At 45.1% G+C, this 22,023-nt stretch overlaps 1 protein-coding gene across 2 annotated transcripts in view; it reads right to left on the bottom strand.

Annotated features, from left to right (window-relative positions):
* The window catches only part of LOC117512684 (acid-sensing ion channel 1-like), a 144,118-nt gene that overhangs the window by 76,114 nt on the left and 45,981 nt on the right, over window positions 1-22,023 (bottom strand). The gene's annotated exons all lie outside the window — the stretch shown is intronic.

The raw sequence follows: 22,023 nt of genomic DNA on the forward strand, positions 1-22,023 counted from the left end.
CTCGCAGTAGACTAAATTATATAATAAATTTACCGGTAATCACTCAAAAAAAAAAATGACCTTGCCTATGAAACAGCTCTTCCAGTATTGTCAACAGCATACATTTGTTGTATTATGATTTTATCTGATCTAGCAAGCATTAAAAGATTACAAAATGCAGGCTATAACCAGTGGCAAGACAATTAGATTACTACTACCATCAGATGGTGAAGGTGTTATGTTCTCATTGGTGCCATTGAACACACCTGGTGCAAAACCTTTTCCACTTGTGTGCAGGAACAATTGGACTGCATTTATGTAGTGCTTTTCCTCATTTGAATCAGACGGTCAAAGGGCTTTACACTGATGACTAGGTTTCACACACACTAATGTCAGGGTGCTGCCATGGCAGGCACTCAACTGCACACTGGGAGCAACTGGGGGATTAAGGGCCTTGCCTGATGACCCTTAGTGATTTTGTGGTCTGGCAGGGGTTTGAACTGAGGATCCTCTGGTCTGATGCCCGCCACTTTAACCACTAGACCATCACCTCCTCAAATGGAGTAAACAAATGACATATATCATTATATTTCTGGGAGCAAACACTGTATTTCATGGATACCTAATATGCCTAGAAACCTTTTAAGAAAGAGGACTGTGGGATGTTAAAGTTGAATGCATGATGACGAATTAGGGTTTAATGGAATCGCAAGAAAAGAGAATCTTTTAAAAGTTCTTGATAAAGTTGACCTCTCGTACTGCATTTGGCAGTCTTCTTGCTGACAGATGGCTTTTGTGTACAGACTGCTCGCCATTATGAGCTCAGAGCGTTCACCTGCTGATGTGGTAATGTGGTTACTCTGCTCCTCAATCAGTCTTTGGAGGTGGTCAGCACTAAATACCCCAAGTTCAGCACTGGGCAGCACATATTAATCTATTCCTGCATCTTCACGTGTGAAACATACTGGAAATCAGTCTTTAGATTTGTGAGGCGGGAGGGAAAATGGGTATCGGTGGGGTGGTGGGGGGTGTGTGAGGGTGTCATGGGACCAAGAAGAACAAAGGAAAAGGGCATACGAGTGAGAGAGGAAAAGAGAGAAGAGAGAGCATGACATGAAAACATAATGAGGATTGTCATGCCCGTGGGGGCTGATGAGAGGAATGCACTGCACAGGGCCTACGATGAAGGAAGAATGCAGAAAATTGCCTCGGAGGGGAGGAAGATGGCGAAGTGAGGATGAACGCTTTTTGTAAGATAGGTGACATGAGTTTGCGAGGTCAGTGCAGGAGGATGCGACATGTTCAGGAGCACAGATGTTTCTGACCCATAAGCCACTGGGCTGGTGGCTGTGCTTCACATCTGTCGCTGCAGGCTGCAAAACCCCGAGGAGATGCAAGCCTCTCACTACTCTCACCAAGGGGGAAAAAAAAAAAAATGATGGGTCCCATGTTTCTGGAACGTTTCCAACTGCCAGCACAGTTGGAGCTGTCAGGAAAAATCTCAGCTCTTTGTCACCCTCGGGGTTGATTTTAAAGAGTTCAGGTTGGGGCTAAACACAGGGCAGGAAGGGCAGCATGCACTGTGTGTGTGAGATGCAACTGCAATTCTGAACAGTGCTGGAAAAAGAGCTGCATTTAATGATATTTTTGCATGATTTATTCTCTTACTTGAAAGTATACTTCTCGTACTGTATATTTAAACTACTATTTAATGTAAGCTTAACAGCCACAGGTGTAAATTCATGACAATACATAGTTTAAATATATAGTCAAAAAATGAAGTAAGAGAAATATGCACCACCACCCCTCCTCCTTCAAAAAAGCTCTTGTGTATGATGCTAATTTACATTGCTTATGACATTTCAAGCCCCAGGGTCTTCCTGAAAAGCTTTCAGTTTCATGCAGAAAGTCGCCATCTTCGCCACAACAAGACAGTCCTGGAATCGCTTCCCACCTGGTCTTTTCTGTGTGGAAATTGCATGTTCTCCCCATGTCTGTATGGGTTTCCTCTGGTTTCCTTCCAGAATCAAAAACATACTTATTGAGGGTCATCTCCTTTCTTGGCATCCCCTAACCAAAGAAGTGTCTCTACATCTTGAGTTGGGCTGCAAGCACTGGACTGTGGCTGCCCACTGCTCCCTGTGGCTGGATTGTGTCTAACTGTAATTAAGATCGGTGACGTGCAGAGGACACATGTCGCTGTATGTGTGCACACTGACAATAAAGGCCCTTCTTATCAGGATGTGAGGTTCTGCCTGGTTTTGTTTTCATGCTTTTGCTATGTTTGTTTCTTTGTAGACTTATTCTCTTGTTGGGTTTTTCCCTGCTTGGGTTTTACTGTCCCTGTCTCTCTTATTTGTATCTCCTGTCTCTTGGTGGTGGGCGTTTCCCTCTCCCTGGCCACACCCTCATTCTGGTGTGTTCCATGCACACTTGCTCCCAATCTACACCTCATCACTTTGGTGCATTTAAGATCCTCTTTTTGCCCTGTTACCTCGCCAGATTGATGTGCTCTATGCCTTCTCTCACGCCTTCTATTTCTTGTTCTCGACCTGCTTGCTACCCTTGTTCTTTGACCCCTTGCTTGTATTTTCGACCACGCACCTGCTTGATGTTCTTGCTTTTGTTTGCCTTGTTGGACTGCCTACCTGTGTACCAGACCCTGCTTTTCGCCCAAGTAAACTGCTTTGCCTACTGAGCCTTGAGTCCGAGTCCAGCATTTGCATCCTGCCACACCCATTTACCAGTTGTGATACTTCTTCTTCTTCACTGTAGATAAAAGTAAGTCCCTTCAGCTGCTCCCTTGTTTTCACTCGGTGTCACCCCAGCAGATACAAGGTGGATGTACATGTTGATTTGACATTAGTTTTACACCGGATGCCCTTCTGCCACAAGTCCACATTACATGGAGTAATGTAGCAGGAGTGGGGTTTGAACCAGGAACTTTCCACACTGAAACCAGGCGCACTAACCATTTTTCCACCACCGCCGTAGATATTCAATATAATTTTCAACTTATTATAATATGTTAAAATCAACAAGTAACACATCTGGTGCTTTGTGTAAATACATAAATAAATAAATACGCTTCCTAATTCACCCTACTGACGAATCCCATAATCCCTTGCACGCAGGGAGGCACTGCAATCAAAACAACATGGAGACATGGACAATTGCAAATGAACATTATGCTACCAAAATGTCCATTTTTATGCCTTTTCTTAACATTTATAAGGGCCTCTTCACACATAGTGCGAATTTGGTCAAATTGCGCATGCAGTGCACATGAAGCAGGAGTCATATGCCAAACGTGTAAAATCGTAGCTGCTTCCAACGCCTAGTACACCTGTTAATACAACTAATTGCACACACCAGCAGCTAAAGAGTGTGCCCTGTGAGAGCCCATCGAACCCTCTCGTGGCAGGTGTCGACCAAATTCCAGCTGACACACATGAACATCTAACGCCCGCTTGTTTGGCACTTAGAAAATGCGTGGCCATATCGTACTATCATCCACGAAAAGAGTCAGCAGACGATCACCGTCGAGCTGGATGTGAAATTTGTCTAAGCGCTCCACGACTGTGGAGTTGCCAAAAAGACCACACACATGGTGCATGTGTTTTGCACAGTGTGGGCACAGTTCAAGCTAATCCAATAAAAGATAATTATCAAAGCTAATGTTTTTGCTAGCAGATTAGCTTTTCAGATAAGTTTAAAACCATCGTCGGACCAATTATCTTCCAATAACTTTCAGTCTGATAACATTTTTTTTGCTGGTAAAGTGAGCAAAGTTTAACAGTCCAAAAACATTTTAGTCCCATCTGTTGTGTGTTTGTAGCAGACTGGCTGCCTGTTGCTTGCTGATGATGTCACATTAAGTGTAAAACATAATTGGCAGGTCAACCCAGGGAGCATTGTGGGTAGTGTATTCAGTTTCACTTTGGACATTAAAGTGAGTGAGGCTTGACACAAAAACAAAACGGACCTAATTTTAACATTATTTATTTCTTTGTGGCTGTAATTTAGTGGCCAAGACTTGGTGGGAGAGAGGAGCTCTCATGGCACAGCTATGTGTACAGAGGGACTTTTCTTCACGTTTAGACACTGTTTTGGATTTTTTTTTTTTTAAAGGATGCTTTATGTGATGCTATATTATTTATTCAGATGAATCCCACTGAAACTAACAGGTCAGAATTTATATTTACTATGGTCCTTTTACTCTGCCAATCAATGCATTATGGACATATTTCTATTGTTTAAGCGGCAGGGTTCAAAGCATGTGAAAAAAGCAGCAGCTTACTAATTTGTAAGTGATGGTGTATCTAATACCGAGATAAACTGTGACTTCTAATACTGTGTTTTACTGCTTTTGAAAGATGATGACAGTGTTTGGGGTTTTATTTTTTATTCTTTCATTTTTGTGCATTCTTATGTGTTTGTGATCCTTGAATTTACCCAGCAGTGAAAAGTGAAAGTGAAACTGGTTTATCAGAAGCCAACAGTGTAATCTGATGTGGTCGCGTCCGAATCAGTACTAAAAGTAATTGGTTATCTGTAATAAAGATACATTTTTTTTAGCAGTTTATCGGTTTAGTGTCATACAAGATAACTATTCAGTTATCGGATTAATGGTTATCGAACTTTTTGGTTCGCAATGCCCACCACTGGTCTTGCATTTGTGCGCGTCTGTCGTGGCCCCACCCCAGTGGTGGGGCGCACTTCCGATAATCCGATAATTATCATTGATAATGTTTTCATTATCGGATTATCTTTTTAGATAAATTTAAAAAACCATCACCGGAGTAATTATCTTCCGATGAATTACCGTCCGATAACTTTTAGACCGATAACGTACTAAACTAAGCTGACCAGTGAAAAACATTTTTAAAACTGTTGAGACCTACCTGTTAAAAGTTTCCTAATTGGCATGTTGTTCTACCCTCTGCAAACAGAAACCACTCTATCGTCTGTAAGCAAAGGAGAACTGGTGACCAAAAAAAAAAAGTCATTTCCTTTAACACTATACTAATATAATCGCAATGTCACCAAGTCATCCAGAGGCATACATGTTAACTTATGGTTCAAATTTTAACCATCATTTAGACAAGTTATTTAAAATTATTGTCATGTCTGAAGTTTATAAAGTGAAAATATCAGATATATGTTTTTGTTTTAAAGTAATGTGCTAATTTTTAAGGTTTTGTGAGCACATGCTGTGCCAGGCAGCAATGCATTATGGGTAGCATAAGGTAATCTCAGACGTTCACGACAGGACAAATGCATTTCAGACACTCTGTTCAGGGTCCACAGATAACAGCATTAACCTCTAGTACCTAAAACTTTCGTGAATATACGAGCTCTGTCCATAAAGTATAGGTCCTTTTTATTTTTTTCAAAAACTATATGGATTTCATTCATATGTTTTTACGTCAGACATGCTTGAACCCTTGTGCGCATGCGTGAGTTATTCCACGCCTGTCGGTGACGTCATTCGCCTGTGAGCACTCCTTGTGGGAGGAGTCGTCCAGCCCCTCGTCGGAATTCCTTTGTCTGAGAAGTTGCTGAGAGACTGGCGCTTTGTTTGATCAAAATTTTTTCTAAACCTGTGAGACACATCGAAGTGGACACGGTTCGAAAAATTAAGCAGGTTTTCGGTGAAAATTTTAACGGCTGATGAGAGATTTTGAGGTGATACTGTCGCTTTAAGGACTTCCCACGGAGCGAGACGTCGTGCAGCGCTCTCAGGCGCCGTCGTCAGCCTGTTTCAAGCTGAAAACCTCCACATTTCAGGCTCTATTGATCCAGGACATTGTGAGAGAACAGAGAAGTTTCAGAAGAAGTCGGTTTCAGCATTTCATCCGGATATTCCACTGTTACAGGAGATTTTTTTTAATGAAAGACGTGCGGACAGGTCCGCTGCGTCGGTGACGCAGCGGGCGCGGTGCGGCGGCACAGGAAAAACACCTCCGTGTTGATAACCATTTGTAAATCCAGGCGGCTTTTGATTGCTTTCAGTGGAGTGAGTATATGAGAGCAGACATGTTCCAACTTGTCCTTAAGGCTTCCAACGGAGGTGTTTTTCCTGTCGCGGAGCGTCATGGCGGCTGTGAGCCGAAGCTAGGCAATCCGCCCGCACGTCTTCATTAAAAAAAATCTCCTTTAACATGGAATATCCGGATAAAATGCTGAAACCGACTTCTTCTGAAACGTCTCTGTTCTCTCACGACGTCCTGGAGTCAATAGAGCCTGAAATGTGGAGGTTTCAGCTTGAAACAGGCTGACAACCGGCGCCTGGGAGTGCTGCACGACGTCTCGCTCCATGGGAAGTCCTTAAAGCGACAGTATCACCTCAAATCTCTCATCAGCCGTTAAATTTTCACCGAAAACCAGCTTAATTTTTCGAACCGTGTCCACTTTCGATGTGTCTCACAGGCTTAGAAAAAATTTGATCAACAAAGCGCCAGTCTCTCAGCAACTTCTCAGACAAAGGATTCCGACGAGGGGCTGCACGACTCCTCCTACAAGGAGTGCTCACAGGCAAATGACGTCACCGACAGGCATGGAAAAACTCACGCATGCGCACGAGGGTTCAAGCATGTCTGACGTAAAAACATATGAATGAAATCCATATAGTTTTTGAAAAAAATAAAAAGGATCTATACTTTATGGACAGACCTCGTATTCTCTGGGTTTATAGACGTTAGTGTATTTGTATTTGTTAAATTCCACGCATCTTAAATGTAGCAGACACAGGATTATCTGGAATTTTGTTGACATTTTTTCAAGGCCGCTACTGCCATCTACTAGGCGACGAGTGTTCATGGCAGTATTAAACGTCTGGGTACATGGCTGCTCTCAAAGTGCTGGTATTGTCCATTGTCCAGGCGCTTTTTGTGTGCATATATTTGTTATCTTTGTATTCTAAAACTACGGTTAGAAGTAATTCCGACTCCTTATCGGTCCACACGAACGAGGTTGGTGCCATGTTTTAGTTTTTGTGGAAGTGACGACAAGAGAATAAAGCGCCTGATTGGATAGAATTTTAATCAGTACCGCCACCCAAAGGTTTGGCAGACTAATTACAACACATTATACGGTTCGATGTGGATGGATTTTTTTTTTTTTAAACAACGTAGTGTGGATGAAGTTTTTTTCCCCAAACTGAAAGGGTAAGATATTCGGTTTTACAAATACCCGACAACATGTGTACATGGCCTTATGTCTGTGAAAGGCACTATATAAATAATTTACTTACTTACTTACTTAGTGAGTGCACGTTTACAACATCATAAAAGTTTAAAACATGCAATTGCGATGACACTTCCAGGGCTCCGTAAAATGCCTGTTTTTACAAAAAAAAAAATGGAATATTTTACAAAAGCACATTTATCTTTAAACCAGCACACGACACACGTCACATTAACGTGTTGGTTTACATAATGGATTACTGAACCAATCACTGTTTAGCACTTTTACCCAGAATGCTTTGTGGTCTGTGTTTGTTACAAAACCTCAGAATTAGTGCATTATTCAACATTAAAAGATATATGTTATATTTTAACTTTGTACAATGACAGAATTGACATTAATGGAGTTATTCTATCAGTATTTTCAAAAAACCATAAGTTAGTATGACTTTATTTTTCAAGACCTCTGCCTGACCGGAGTGTTGAAATTGTTAGGGAGCTGGCCTTATGACTGCTCTCAGTGTGCCTCTGTTGAGGGAATGCTGTTGTAAACAAGAGCTTCCAGCAGGAGTAGAATGGTGAAAGGAAAATTATTATGATTAGTAAAGAGTTGATTTCGTGGGTGTTCTCAGGATTTGTCTGTGCAGCAGCCGCACACAGCCCACATCGTCCATGTCCTTGTTGATTTCAGTCATTTTTTCACTCTGATTACAGACCAGCGATGGTAGCGCAGTGGTAAAGTATCCATGTGGTAATCAGAAGTTACAAGTTTGAATCCCGTGAGTGGTATTTTTTCTTTTTATTTAACCAGGGTTAACCATGGGGTTCTGTATTGAGTCCCCATTTATGTATTATTTCTATAAACCCAGTGATATTCACTACTTATACAGCTGTTTTTTGTTTTATTTTCCTCCACAACAGCGGTGCAATGTGGTGCACCTCGTCCCAGCTGCTCGCTCTGTGTTCCTGCAGACACGACACCGTCGCACCAGGATCGTGCACACCTGCCCGTCGGCTCGATGTTTTCATGGTTTGCTCATACGAGCTGTCCCGCCGTGAGTCACCCAGATTTGTACTTAATTGTACAATGTGTGAAGGAGCCCCAAGAGACTGCATGCATGAGACCCCTGAACACTAAAACAAATATTCCAAATATTCCGTGTCTGCTACCTTCAACCCGTGTGGAACTTCATAAACCCAAACCAAATTTCAGATATCTTATATATATTACTCTGGAACAAATAGCACAAAGTGTTTTAAAGGACAATAAGCAGGACGTGAAGAAAGCAAACTTCACTTTCCCTGACAATGACAAGAACAGGATGAGATTGGCACTTCACCATGTTGGTGACTTCTCGTGGTGGTGCCACCTCTCTGAGATTTGCACAAGAATTAAAACACCAGTGCAGCAAATGGGTTTCTGACAGAAATTAAAAATGGATCAAAATACATGTGAGGAATGACGTCATATCAAGGTCATATTCTGACATTGCTACAACATCGGGAGATTGACATTGGAATGACACTGATATCATGTTGACCGATGTCACCATTACTGGATAGCTGACAACCTGTGAAATTAGCACATCCATTGTGGAACTTGTCACTTGACGTAGCTCTCGACAGTTTAAAAAGTATCACTATTCTCACAATTACTATACTTCACTGAAAAAAGTGGCGTGAAATTAACTTCTATGTTAATATTGTGCCATATCATTTTTTGGGGCGCTGCACAGCAATGCCCCACTTTCACAAACGCTTCTCTTTTATCACTTGATGCTTCAGCACACAACCAGGAAATGACCCGTCATCCCTTCAGGTGGAGGACAAGTGCTTGGCCCACATTCCCACTGTGTACACACTCCAAGAAATTTAAGTTTGGCAATGACACTCCAGTTTTATCAAAAATTGTTTATACTTGTTATCTGCATCATGTCACATTTGAACTTTGTTTCCTTTGGCTGAGATGGTGGAGCCAATTACCCATAATTCAAGGGTTAGTGAGTTAGATCACGCTTGTATGTCCTTGAGCAAGAGACGGGAAGGAAACTCCTGGTGTGAATGTGAGGCACGACAGCACTTTGTGAATCTGTTCTAAGATGATGAGGCACTACATAGTAATACATAATAAAACATCATTCCGGTGGCACTCTTTTATTAGATATGGCACACATGTAAATTATTTATGAATGACAAGTGAGTAATATTTGCTGACAAAACCAAAGCAATATTTGCAGTTAAAATTACATTGAATTTCTGAGTGAAAAAAACAAGCTTTTATTATTATTATTGTGGGAGGACCCCCCCCCCCAACAGAAATTGGGAGAACATGCAAACTCCAGACAGAAAGGACTAGGCGGGATGTGCTCCCAAGCCAACATTCCACTTTTTGTTATGTATTTATTTTTAAATGACGCTTTTGATCCAAGAAAATTTCACTCCAATCCCCCCCGTATTGTGTTACTTACCGTCAATTCAAGCCCTCATTATTTATGGTGGCTGGATTTCAATACTTGAAAACTGTGTTAACTTTAAAGTCACCTTATTGAAACTCGAAACATGTTTCAGAAAAGTAATCACCAAATGGAAAAAAAAAATTAATCAAATGAATATATATACGAGGGCTGTCAATAAAGTATAGGTCCTTTTATTTTTTTCAAAAACTATATGGATTTCATTCATATGTTTTTACGTCAGACATGCTTGAACCCTCGTGCGCATGCGTGAGTTTTTCCACGCCTGTCGGTGACGTCATTCGCCTGTGAGCACTCCTTGTGGGAGGAGTCGTCCAGCCCCTCGTCGGAATTCCTTTGTCTGAGAAGTTGCTGAGAGACTGGCGCGTTGTTTGATCAAAATTTTTTCTAAACCTGTGAGACACATCGAAGTGGACATGGTTCGAAAAATTAAGCTGGTTTTCAGTGAAAATTTTAACGGCTGATGAGAGATTTTGAGGTGATTCTGTCGCTTTAAGGACTTCCCACGGTGCGAGACGTCGCTCAGCGCTCTCAGCCGCCGTCGTCAGCCTGTTCAAGCTGAAAACCTCCACATTTCAGGCTCTATTGATCCAGGACGTCGTGAGAGAACAGAGAAGTTTCAGAAGAAGTCGGTTTCAGCATTTTATCCGGATATTCCACTGTTAAAGGAGATTTTTTTAATGAAAGACGTGCGGACGGATCTGCGCGTCGGGACGCAGCCGACGCGGTGCGGCGGCACAGGAAAAACACCTCCGTGTTGATAACCATTTGTAAAATCCAGGCGGCTTTTGATGGCTTTCAGTGGAGTGAGTATATGAGAAATTGTTTAACAGGCAGGACATGTTCCAACTTGTCCTTAAGGCTTTCAACAGAGGTGTTTTTCCTGTGGCGGAGCGTCGCGGCCTCACTGCGGTAGGACTGAGGACCTTGAGGATGGTGAATGGTCCGATGTAGCGTTCCTTCAACTTCGGCGACTCGACCTGGAGTGGTATGTCCTTGGTTGACAGCCATACCTCCTGCCCGGGCTGGTATGCGGGGGCCGGGGACCGTCGACGGTCTGCATGGGCTTTTGCCCTCGTCCGGGCCCTCAACAAGGCCGAACGGGCGGTGCGCCACACCCGACGGCATCTCCGCAGGTGGGCCTGGACTGAGGGCACACCGACCTCTCCCTCCACCAAAGGAAACAAAGGGGGTTGGTACCCCAGACACACCTCAAACGGGGAGAGGCTGGTGGCAGAGGACACTTGGCTGTTATGCGCGTACTCGATCCAGGCCAGATGTTCACTCCAAGCCGTCGGGTGTGCGGAGGTAGTACAACGAAGGGCTTGCTCCAGCTCTTGATTGGCCCGTTCGGCCTGTCCGTTAGTCTGAGGGTGATACCCAGAGGAGAGGCTCACGGTGGCCCCCAGTTCCCGGCAGAAACTTCTCCACACCTGCGAGGAGAACTGGGGACCACGATCTGAAACGATGTCTGTAGGTATCCCATGCAGCCAGACGACATGGTGGACCAGGAGATCCGCCGTCTCCTGGGCCGACGGGAGCTTCGGGAGGGCCACGAAGTGGGCCGCCTTGGAAAATCGGTCCACTATCGTGAGAATGGTGGTGTGCCCCCGGGACGGCGGGAGGCCCGTGACAAAATCCAGACCGATGTGGGACCAGGGGCGACGCCCACCAGAAGCGCTGCCGGACCACTGCCACGGTCCTACGCACCCCTGGGTGGCAGAAGAGTTTGGACCCGTGACAGAAGTCCAGGACGGCAGCTCTGGCCTCTGGTGGGACGTACAGTCTGTTTTTCGGTCCTGTTCCGGGATCCGGGCTCCGTGCCAGGGCCTCCCGGACGGTCTTCTCCACGTCCCAGGTTAGGGTAGCCACGATAGTGGACTCCGGTAAGATGGGTTCCGGTGGATCCAACAGCTCGGTCTTGACTTCTTGTTCGTGCACCCGGGACAGGGCATCCGATCTCTGGTTTTTGGTCCCGGGGCGGTAGGTGATCCGGAAGTCAAAACGGCCGAAAAACAGTGACCAGCGGGCTTGCCTGAGGTTCAGTCGCTTGGCGGACCTGATATACTCCAGGTTCCGGTGGTCAGTAAAAACCGTGAAAGGCACTGACGCTCCCTCCAGCAGGTGTCTCCACTCCTCAAGAGCCTCTTTCCCCGCAAGGAGCTCTCGATTGCCCACGTCATAGTTCCGCTCTGCTGGGGTCAACCTGCGGGAAAAATAGGCACACGGGTGAAGAACCTTATCGGTCTCTCCGCTCTGGGATAGCACGGCTCCTATCCCTGAGTCAGAGGCGTCCACTTCAACCACAAACTGGCGACTAAGATCGGGCTGCACCAAGACAGGTGCAGTCGAGAAGCACTGTTTCAACTCCCTGAACGCGGCATCGCACCGATCCGACCAGGTGAAGGGAACTTTTGGTGAGGTCAGGGCTGTCAGGGGGCTAACTACCTGACTATACCCCTTAATGAACCTCCTGTAAAAATTTGCGAAGCCGAGGAACTGTTGCAGCTTCCTACGGCTCATAGGTTGGGGCCAGTCTCTCACCGCTGCGACCTTGGCCGGATCCGGAGCGACGGAGTTGGAGGAGATGATAAACCCCAGGAAGGACAAAGAGCTGCGGTGAAACTCACACTTCTCGCCCTTCACAAACAGCCGGTTCTCCAACAACCGCTGCAGGACCTGACGTACATGCCGTACATGGGTCTCAGGATCCGGAGAAAAGATGAGTATATCGTCCAGATATACGAAGACGAATCGGTGCAGGAAGTCCCGCAAGACGTCATTAACCAAAGCTTGGAATGTCGCGGGGGCGTTAGTCAGGCCGAACGGCATGACCAGGTACTCAAAATGACCTAACGGGGTGTTGAATGCCGTCTTCCATTCGTCTCCCTTCCGGATCCGAACTAGGTGGTATGCGTTCCTAAGATCCAACTTTGTGAAGATTTTGGCTCCATGCAGGGGGGTGAACACCGAATCCAACAAAGGCAACGGGTATCGGTTGCGAACCGTGATCTCGTTCAGCCCCCGGTAATCAATGCATGGACGAAGACTGCCATCTTTTTTGCCCACAAAAAAGAAACCTGCTCCCATCGGAGAGGTGGAGTTACGGATCAGCCCGGCAGCTAAGGAGTCCCGGATGTAGGTCTCCATCGATTCGCGCTCAGGTCGGGAGAGGTTGTACAGCCTGCTGGACGGGAACTCCACGCCTGGCAACAAATCGATGGCACAATCGTACGGACGGTGCGGGGGAAGGGTGAGTGCCCGATTCTTGCTAAAAACGTCCGCAAGATCATGGTACTCAACCGGCACCGCCGATAGATTGGGGGGAACTTTGACCTGCTCCTTAGCCTGGGAACTGGGAGGAACCGAGGATCCCAAACACACCCGATGGCAGGTCTTGCTCCACTGTACCACCACCCCGGACGGCCAATCAATCCGGGGATTGTGTTTTAGCATCCAGGGGAACCCCAGAATCACATGGGAGGTAGAAGGAGTCACAAAAAACTCAATCTCCTCCCTATGATTCCCTGACACTACCAGAGTTACTGGTAGTGTCCTGTGTGTGATTAAAGGGAGTAGGGTGCCATCTAGTGCTCGCACCTGCAATGGTGAAGGAAGCACCACCAGAGGGAGCCCTACCTCCCTGGCCCATCTGCTGTCTAGCAGATTCCCTTCTGACCCTGTGTCTACTAGTGTTGGGGCCTGAAGGGTTAAATCCCCGCTAAGGATTGTAACTGGGAGCCGTGTGGAAATGTGTGTGTGTCCCACGTGAATTTCTTGGCCCACCCTAAGCCCAGTTTCTAGGGGCGGGCGTTGGTGTTTAACCGTTCGGGGCAATTGCTCAATTGGTGCTCCATTGAGCCACAAACAAAACACGCCCCGCGGGGAAGCCTCCTCTGTCTATTCGGTGGTCTGAATGTGGCCCTGCTCTTGTCCATAGCTTCGTCAGCAGGGGGAGCTGTCGCCCCACGGGACGTAGAGGCCAGGGAGCGTGGGAAGGGCGGACCTTTTTCGGACCCGGAAGGAAGAGGGACGGCGCGCCTGGCCACGCCCTTCGTCTCGTTCCCGACGGCGTTCTTCCAACCGATTGTCTAACCGTATAACAAGATTGATAAGCCCATCTAATTCCCGTGGTTCATCCTTGGCCACCAAGTGCTCCTTCAGGACCGATGACAGTCTGTTTACGAAGGCGGCGCGGAGCGCAGCGTTATTCCAGCCGGACCTCGCAGCCGCGATGCGGAAGTCGACTGCATAAGCGGCTGTGCTCCGGCATCCCTGTCTCATTGACAGCAGCACAGTTGAGGCGGTCTCTCCCCTGTTAGGGTGATCAAACACTGTTCTGAACTCCCTCACAAACCCAGTGTACGTGTGAAAGAGCCGTGAATTTTGCTCCCAAAGCGCCGTAGCCCAAGCGCGTGCCTCTCCCCGAAGCAGAGTAATCACATAAGCTATTTTGCTAGCGTCTGACGTGTACATGACAGGACGTTGTGCGAAGACGAGCGAACACTGCATGAGAAAGTGCGCGCACGTCTCCACACAACCTCCGTACGGCTCAGGAGGGCTTATGTATGCTTCAGGGGATGGAGGGGTTGTTGAACCACCACTGGAACATTCATATCCTGCACAGGGTCGGCAGGAGGAGGAGCTGCAGCAGCGCCCTGAGCGCTCGCCGCCACCTGCGCGGAGAGAGCCTCCACCCTGCGGTTCAGGAAGATGTTTTGCTCGGTCATTTGATCCAACCGAGCCGTAAAGGCGGTGAGAATGTGCTGTAGCTCACCAATCACGCCTCCTGCAGATGCCTGCGCTCCATGCTCTCCCATTGGTCGTTCAACAGCCGGGTGATGCCCCTCGGAGTCCATGACGCTGGCCGAGATATCCTGTTGGGAAAGTGTAGTGACACGGACCCACAACAGGGGGTGTAAATGAACGGACAATAGAAGGAGTTGAATTAGAACACTTTACTGTTGTGAATGCCACAACCAAACACAGCAGATTACAGAATGAATACAAGTCAATCAAGAAAGGTGTCGTGTGGGCAGGCTCGATGATAGGAGACGCCCGTCTGGAGATGAACCGGAACCACACGATTTCCACCGCCACCGAACCCGAGGGATACTGGAGCCGCCAAGTCCCGAAGTCCCCAGGTGGCCACCGTCTCGGCGTGTCGGATCTGGTACTGCTGGCGGAAAACAAAGACAGTCAAGTGTGGGTGTGTGTACACCCAGTAACAATTATGGTGGGAATTCCACCTCCACCTCTCACTCAATATCTTGCAGAGTACCGCAGTGATTCGTCAGGGGAAAAGAGTGCCGTCCAGCACTCACTCAGCTTCCACCGACAGAGGTACCGGTCCTCCTGCAAACACTCACAATATACAGATGATATTGTAACACAAACGGCTGAGGATATTACCTCTCAATGAAGTTGATATCTCGGCGATGTGGTGGAGGTGTCTTCCTGCTTTTATTCCTGGTGTAATGTAGATGATCAATGACAGCTGTCATGGTTGATGGGTGACAGCTGTCACCTCAGCAGTTCCTGGAGGCAGCAGCGCCCTCTCGTGCCTGAAGCCCGCACTTCAGGCAGGGCGCCCTCTGGTGGTGGACCAGCAGTACCTCCTCTTCTGGCGGCCCACACAACACATCCTTCATGAATGCAGTGAGAATGTCTCCTATGTGCCAGATTGTATTAGGTTCCACCCTACTTTCTAGCATTCTAGTTGCAGTGATGTTGAAGTCCCTCTATCAACTGTTGCTGCCATTCCAGATTCCTGTTTTTTGCCTGCCCATTTGGACTCTGTGGTATGAGTATTCCTGGTTTTTTGACAATAAAACCTGTTAAAATTGTCCTTTGATGGGGTTCTCTGCACTGGGGTCCTTGCCAAGATTCATTATACATACAACGATAATGATCCTTTATTAGTTAACTTATAAAGTTAAAATCTAAAACAGGCTTTCTTAGTGTATTAACAGTTGCAGTTTGAAAGTCGTACCTTTTCTGTTTTTTTTTTTAACCCCATAAAGCTCCTCTTAAAACCAACTGACACTTTTTCCTCTTAGGCAGAATGTCCTACATTTTGTCTACAAATGTATGTTGTCTTCTTGAAATAGGACAGCAGCGATCATAATACAGAAATTATAACCCAGCTGTCATGACAGCAGTATTCTGGGAACTTCAAGCACACATCTATTCCCCGAGTAGACCTGTCAAAGCCTGAGTGTGACAAACATCAAAAACCGTCCAGGCGTCACACCAGAGGAAGCACTCAGTCAGAGTGGGACTCACTCGGTGAGTGGATTTTTAACAAATCTTAGGTCTGACAGAAATACCTCAGAGTATCATTAGCAGTGATGATTCTCTTCAACTGTCACAGAGCAGAGAGGAGTGCTGGCTTGTTTTGCTGTCTCCACAGGAACTGTTTGGGCCATTTATTACATTTAAAATGCTTCATCTTACACACACACGCACACGTGTTTGTCTATTTGGGTGTTCATCTTACTGCTTTATATTATTAATTCACAAGAGTGCAGCACACAAATAATTATGACAAATGATAACATCAGTAGAATCACTGCTGCCTCTCATGTTTCCAAGGTGCGCTGGATAATTATGAATTTGTACTTTGGAATGAAGACTCATTAAAGGAGGAGGAAGGAAAATATCAATTATCTTCTTTTAAAGAAAGAACCATGCGATTCGAGACAATGGTTATTAATCATACAGTAATTATAAATCACAACACCATCTCTATTTTCTTTTTAAAATTTACATTAATGTATTTTTAACATTTAGCAATCTAGTGTCAGGGCTGCACATTGGAGCCTGAATTCTGAAATGGTCCCTGAACTCATCACTTCGCTCCCACCTCAGTTTCAGCAGCAGCCGAGTACAAACACTCTGACTCACCTCAATCAAGTCATAGAGGACCCGAGTGCATCACTTTTCTGCGGCCGCTTTTTAGTCTTTTCTCGTGTCTAGTTTTATCACATCTATCATGCAACAACTGCATTTAGTTGCCTTTGCGTATTACTGTTACAAATCCAGTAAGGCTTTGACTAATGATAAACACGAGTCAAATAATAACGTCAGTAGAATCATTGCTGGGGGAGATGATGGTCTAGTGGTTAAGGTGTTGGACTTGAGTCCAGAAGATCATGGGTTCAAATCCCCACCTGACTGGAAAATCACTAAGAGCCCTTGGGCAAGGTCTTTAATCCCCTATTGCTCCCGGTGTGCAGTGAGCGCCTTGTATGGCAGCACCCTGACATCGGGATGAATGTGGGGCATAATAGTAAAGCGCTTTGAGCGTCTGATGCAGATGGAAAAGCGCTATATAAATGCAGTCCATTTAACTGGTTGGGTACCATTAGTTGTTAATCTTGTCAATAAATTAAAAAAAAAAGAAAGATTGAATCCAAGTGGTGGAACTCCAAATCCTCTTCAGTTTTAGTGGTGCAAATTATTGGTTGAGCTAATAGGCTTAATAAATGGAATAGTTTTGACTGTGTTGAATACTTGGTCTCCAATGTAAAGGTCAAACTGTCGATATTGATTGGATTCTATGCCTTCTGTTAACCCATAAAATGACTTCTGAGCACACAGGTGTTGGCTTGTCAAAAAAAAAGTCTTGAAAAAACTCGTAATTTACAGTACATTTAAAAGAATCCTTACAGTTTGTCCACTTGTTGTTGGCCTGCAAAAAGGAAGGCACTGTGTACACAAATAGTAATGTAGTAATAACAACAATAACAATCATCATCATCTTCTTTCAGCTGCTTCCATTAGGGGTCACCACAGCAGGTCATCCATCTACATCTCACCCTGTCCTCTGTATCTTCCTCTGTCACACCAACCACCTGCATGTCCTCCCTCAGCACATCCATAAACCTCCTCTTTGGCCTCCCTCTTCTCCGCCTGACTGGTGGCTCCATCCTCAGCATCCTTCTCTCTATATACCCTGAGTCCCTCCTCTGCACATGTCCAAACCATCTCAATCTCACTTCTCTGACCTTGTCTCCCAACCGTCCTATATAAGAATAATTATAATAACAACAAAAACAACAATGAAACCCACAGACAGGGTTTGCACAGTAATGGATGGCTTGGATTTCTATTGGTATCTTCTGTATTTCAAAAGCTTTCACATGTTTTTTGTATAATAATGTCTGAAATGTGTGTGTTTGTGCTTTTTTAAAGAAGTCATCTTGTCAATTCAATGTAGTACTGAATCGTCCCTCTTATTGCAAAAGGTTAGAAAAGGCTTTTTTTTTTATGTCTTTTTTCTCTTTTGATCTTTTCACAAAGAGCACTCAGTTGGGATACTCTTTCCTTATTCATCAAGCATGTCACAGTGAACCAGTGAAGAGATTAACAAAGCAATGCATCAAAGACAGCCTTCAAAAGACGTGTATTTTCCATTTTCTTGTTATGCTATGTGCTGATGTAGATAACAAAGGAAGTTGAAATAAAGGCCTTAAATGTCTCTGGGGGGGCACATCTCTTCGCTGCCACTCCTTTTTGACCAGATGTAATTTCCTGTATAGCATCCTGCTTTTCAAAGAAGAGATTGCTTCAACATGACAGTGAAGTGATGAGAGCAGATTCAAAAATTTGAGGTACAGAAATTAAATTCTAAATAAATTATCCATCCCCCTCTGATTAGGAGAAACCAGGGAGAGGTCTACCAACCATTTTTGTGTATACTTTCTATTGTACAGCGCATCTGGAAAGTATTCACAGCGCTTCACTTTTTCCACATTTTGTTATGTTACAGCCTTATTCCAAAATGGATGAAATTCTTTTTTTTTTTCTTAAAAATTCTGCACATAATACCCCATAATGACAATGTGAAACAAGATTGTATATATATATTTTTTTTTACAAATTCATATAGATATATCTGTTGTGGTTTGCCCCTGGTCCTGCCTGGTCTGCTGGTTTCTGTCTTTGTCTCTGTGTTTTCAAGTGAAGCTGAGGTGGAGCTGCTTGGTGAATTTGCTGGGGGTTGGTGCATCTGCTGTGTGTTACGTCAGGGCTCTGATCCCGGCTGTCAACCTGCACTTGGGCCCCGCCCCGTCTGTCAAGTCAGCACGTGGAATTGACAGAGCAACGTCTCACAGCTGATCTGCATTTTCACTGAGTGGGCATGTTACACCCTGAAAAGGGGAATAATAAAATCAATAAAGATGCTCGGACACGATGTTTCCTCTCTGGCAGCTTCATTGAGAATGAAGCATCATGACCATGAGCTCCCCCTCCTGGTCTCTGCAGGTATAACTAATCACACACTCCCCCGCAAAAGTTGATGTTGTCCCGACATCACAAACATTATGAACCAACAGCTCTTTTCTAGGTATGGTTTAGTTGTCTTAACTGCTATGGGGGCAATGGCAATGTAGTAACTAGTTCTGCTAATAATACCTTTATGCAAATTGACAATGTGCGGCACTATAGCACGCAGGGGTTCCAAGTTGGTCATAGGTGAAGATTTTGGGGGCTCGCCTTTCTCTTTTTGGTAGGTCATAACCTTGTTGTCTGTGGTGTTCGGGTGGGTCTAGAAGCAGGGCTACAGGATCCTCATCCGTCACAGGTTCATCTGGTTGAATGACTTCACTCTGATTATCATCGTCTTGCTGTGGCCCATTTTCCTGTTGTGTCTCAGATTTGTTTGTGTCTATCACAGAGCTTTCCTCAACCACTGGCTTGTCAGTACTCGACACTGTTGACTCATGGTCACTGTTCATACACTCAAGGGGTTCGTCGACCATGGGCATTTCAGACTGAACAACTGGGTTGTAATAGTAGTCACATTCATCCTCATCCTCATTCTCTTCCTGAGTTGTGGAGTCCTTGGTTGTCTCTGTCATATGTTTCTTTTGGTTAGGCATTCCTTTTGGCTGGATTTTCAATGGTAAGTGATCACACAGTAACAACAGGTTGCAATGCAAGATTCTTGACCGTCCTCATCCTACCTCAGGTCTAACATCATAGACAGGGATGTTTTCTCTAACCTCGTGGTTCACAGTGTGGATAGTGTCTTCCCAGTGGTTACGAAGTTTACCAGTGCCTTCTCTGGGTGTCAGATTTCGAACAAGGACACGATCACGGGATACAACACTGAGCTCTTTGCTTTTCCATCATGATGCCTTTTACCTCTCTCTGTTGACTTCTTTGCATTCGCTTGAACAATTTCATATGCTTCCTGCATTTCACTTCTCCATTTTTCCATGTATTTTCGGTGGTCAGGTTTTCCTGTCTCAGAGGTGAGACCAAACAGGAGATCAATAGGTAACCTTGGGAACCTTCCAAATAAGAGGTAAAAAGGAGAGAAACCTGTTACCTCACATCGTGTGCAGTTGTACGCATAGATCAACTTGTTCAAGGATTCTTTCCAGTTTGTCTTCTGCTTGTCGGTAAGTGTCTTCAACATTTGTGGCAATGATCTCTTGAATCGCTCGACTTGCCTGTTTCCCTGCAGGTGAGAGGGTGTCGTTCATGATCCAAGTACACCACAATTCCTTTTCAGCTGGGCGACGAGCTGGTTCTCAAATTCGCCACCTTGATCGTGATGTATCCATGCTGGCAGTCCAAACTTTAGGGCATAATCTTTGAATATTCGATCTGCAACTGTTCTCGCAGACTTAGAGGTGGTGGCATAAGCCTGTGCAAAAGGAGTAAAGTGATCAACGATTACCAGTATATACTCGTATCCACCCTTACATTTATCCAGGTGCAGGAAATCTATCGATACCAGTTCAAATGGCTGTGTGGTTACAATACTGGTCAGAGGTGCCCTTGTTTCTTTACTTGGTGTCTTTTGTTTCAGGCAGGCACAGGAACTTGCGACATAGTGTTCGATTTCTTTCTGCATGTATGGCCAAAAGAATCTGTCTCTAACTAGTGATGTTGCTCGATCGATGCCTTGATGGCCCATCTCATCGTGCAACTCTGTCAAGGATTTTATATAGTTCATGCTTATATTATCATTTATTTTATATAGTTCATGCTTATATTATCATTTATTTCCTTTTATGACTGTGTACTTTTCCTCTTTGTGAGAAGAGGAGGTTTTAAAAAGAAAGACTTGTTGTCTGCATTCTTCATGATTGAGCAAACTATTTTTCATTTTGCATAAGTGCCTTATCCTGCTTTTGACGAGCCACAATGCTCATGTCGCAGGAATGGAAGGTTTCAGCTGCCACCTTGCCTTGCTATCTCCCTCATGCAGACATGACTCATGTGTAACCTCTCCCTGACTGTCCTTGTTTTTTTTCATGTTGGTGAACTAAATAAAAAGCCGAGCCAGAGGAGGGGATTTTAGGAGAGCTTTGGAGCTGAGCACTTACAAGCTGCTACTGCCCACCCTCCTCCTCTGCGCAGAGCATAAAATATATTTGTCTCTCTCTGACTGGTTTCTTTACAGTGTCTGTGCCTCTCATTTCTTTAAAACAGGGTGCAAACCCAACAAACTCTCTCAACACGGTGGACTGAAACACTTCAGGTAATACTAGTTGTGTTTTGTTTGCTGTCTTCCTGCGAATGCCATCTTCATCAATGTGAAGTCTCTCCCATTCCCGCAAAAGACACTTACTTGGCATACTGAAGGCATTAAGTTTATGCACTGCTGGCTTATTGTCTCTCAGATTGCACTGCATCACCGGACCAATGTTCTTGTCATTGAGCTGCGCTTGTTGGATCTCGGTAGCTGAGAGTGGCTTGTGCACCTCCTTGCTCACAGCTGTACATTGGAAGGAAGTAAGCACTGAATAGACAAATGGTAAGCTGGAGTCTTGAACGTTGACAGCCATTGGGCCATCGCTGCAACACAATCTGATGCCAGTTCCTCGGTACACTGTCCCATCATCTCCTCAATATTTACGGGCATCCGTGAGTAGCTATCGGCATCCACATTTTCTTTATCTGGACGATACTGAATGCTAAAGTGGAAGTCTGAAAGCTCTGCCACCCATCTGCATCCAGTTGCGTTGAGCTTGGCACTTGACATGACATAAGTGAGAGGATTACAGTATTATCACTGAAGACAGTGAATGTAGCCGCATAATACAGAATAAAGATGGTAATTCCATTCAGCAGTGGTCAGTGTTCGGGAAACATAGGCTATCACATGGAGTTTGTCATTCTGTCGTTGGTATAGAACTGCCCTGAGGCCTTGGTTTGAGGCATCTGTATGAAATACAAATGGCTGTGAGAAGTCTGGGAAGCCAAGGACTGGTGGCTCGACTAGACAGTCTATTAGCTGCTACAAGACGTTTTGATGTACCTCAGTCCAAACGACTGGTTTATGTGATGGCACTCCTTTTGTCTTTCTTGTGACTTGTCTTGTGTTTGTTGCGTTTTGTGTCATATTGGTGTCTGCTTCTGTG

This window comes from Thalassophryne amazonica, chromosome 6 (assembly GCF_902500255.1).
Source record: "Thalassophryne amazonica chromosome 6, fThaAma1.1, whole genome shotgun sequence".
Lineage (NCBI taxonomy): Eukaryota > Metazoa > Chordata > Actinopteri > Batrachoidiformes > Batrachoididae > Thalassophryne > Thalassophryne amazonica.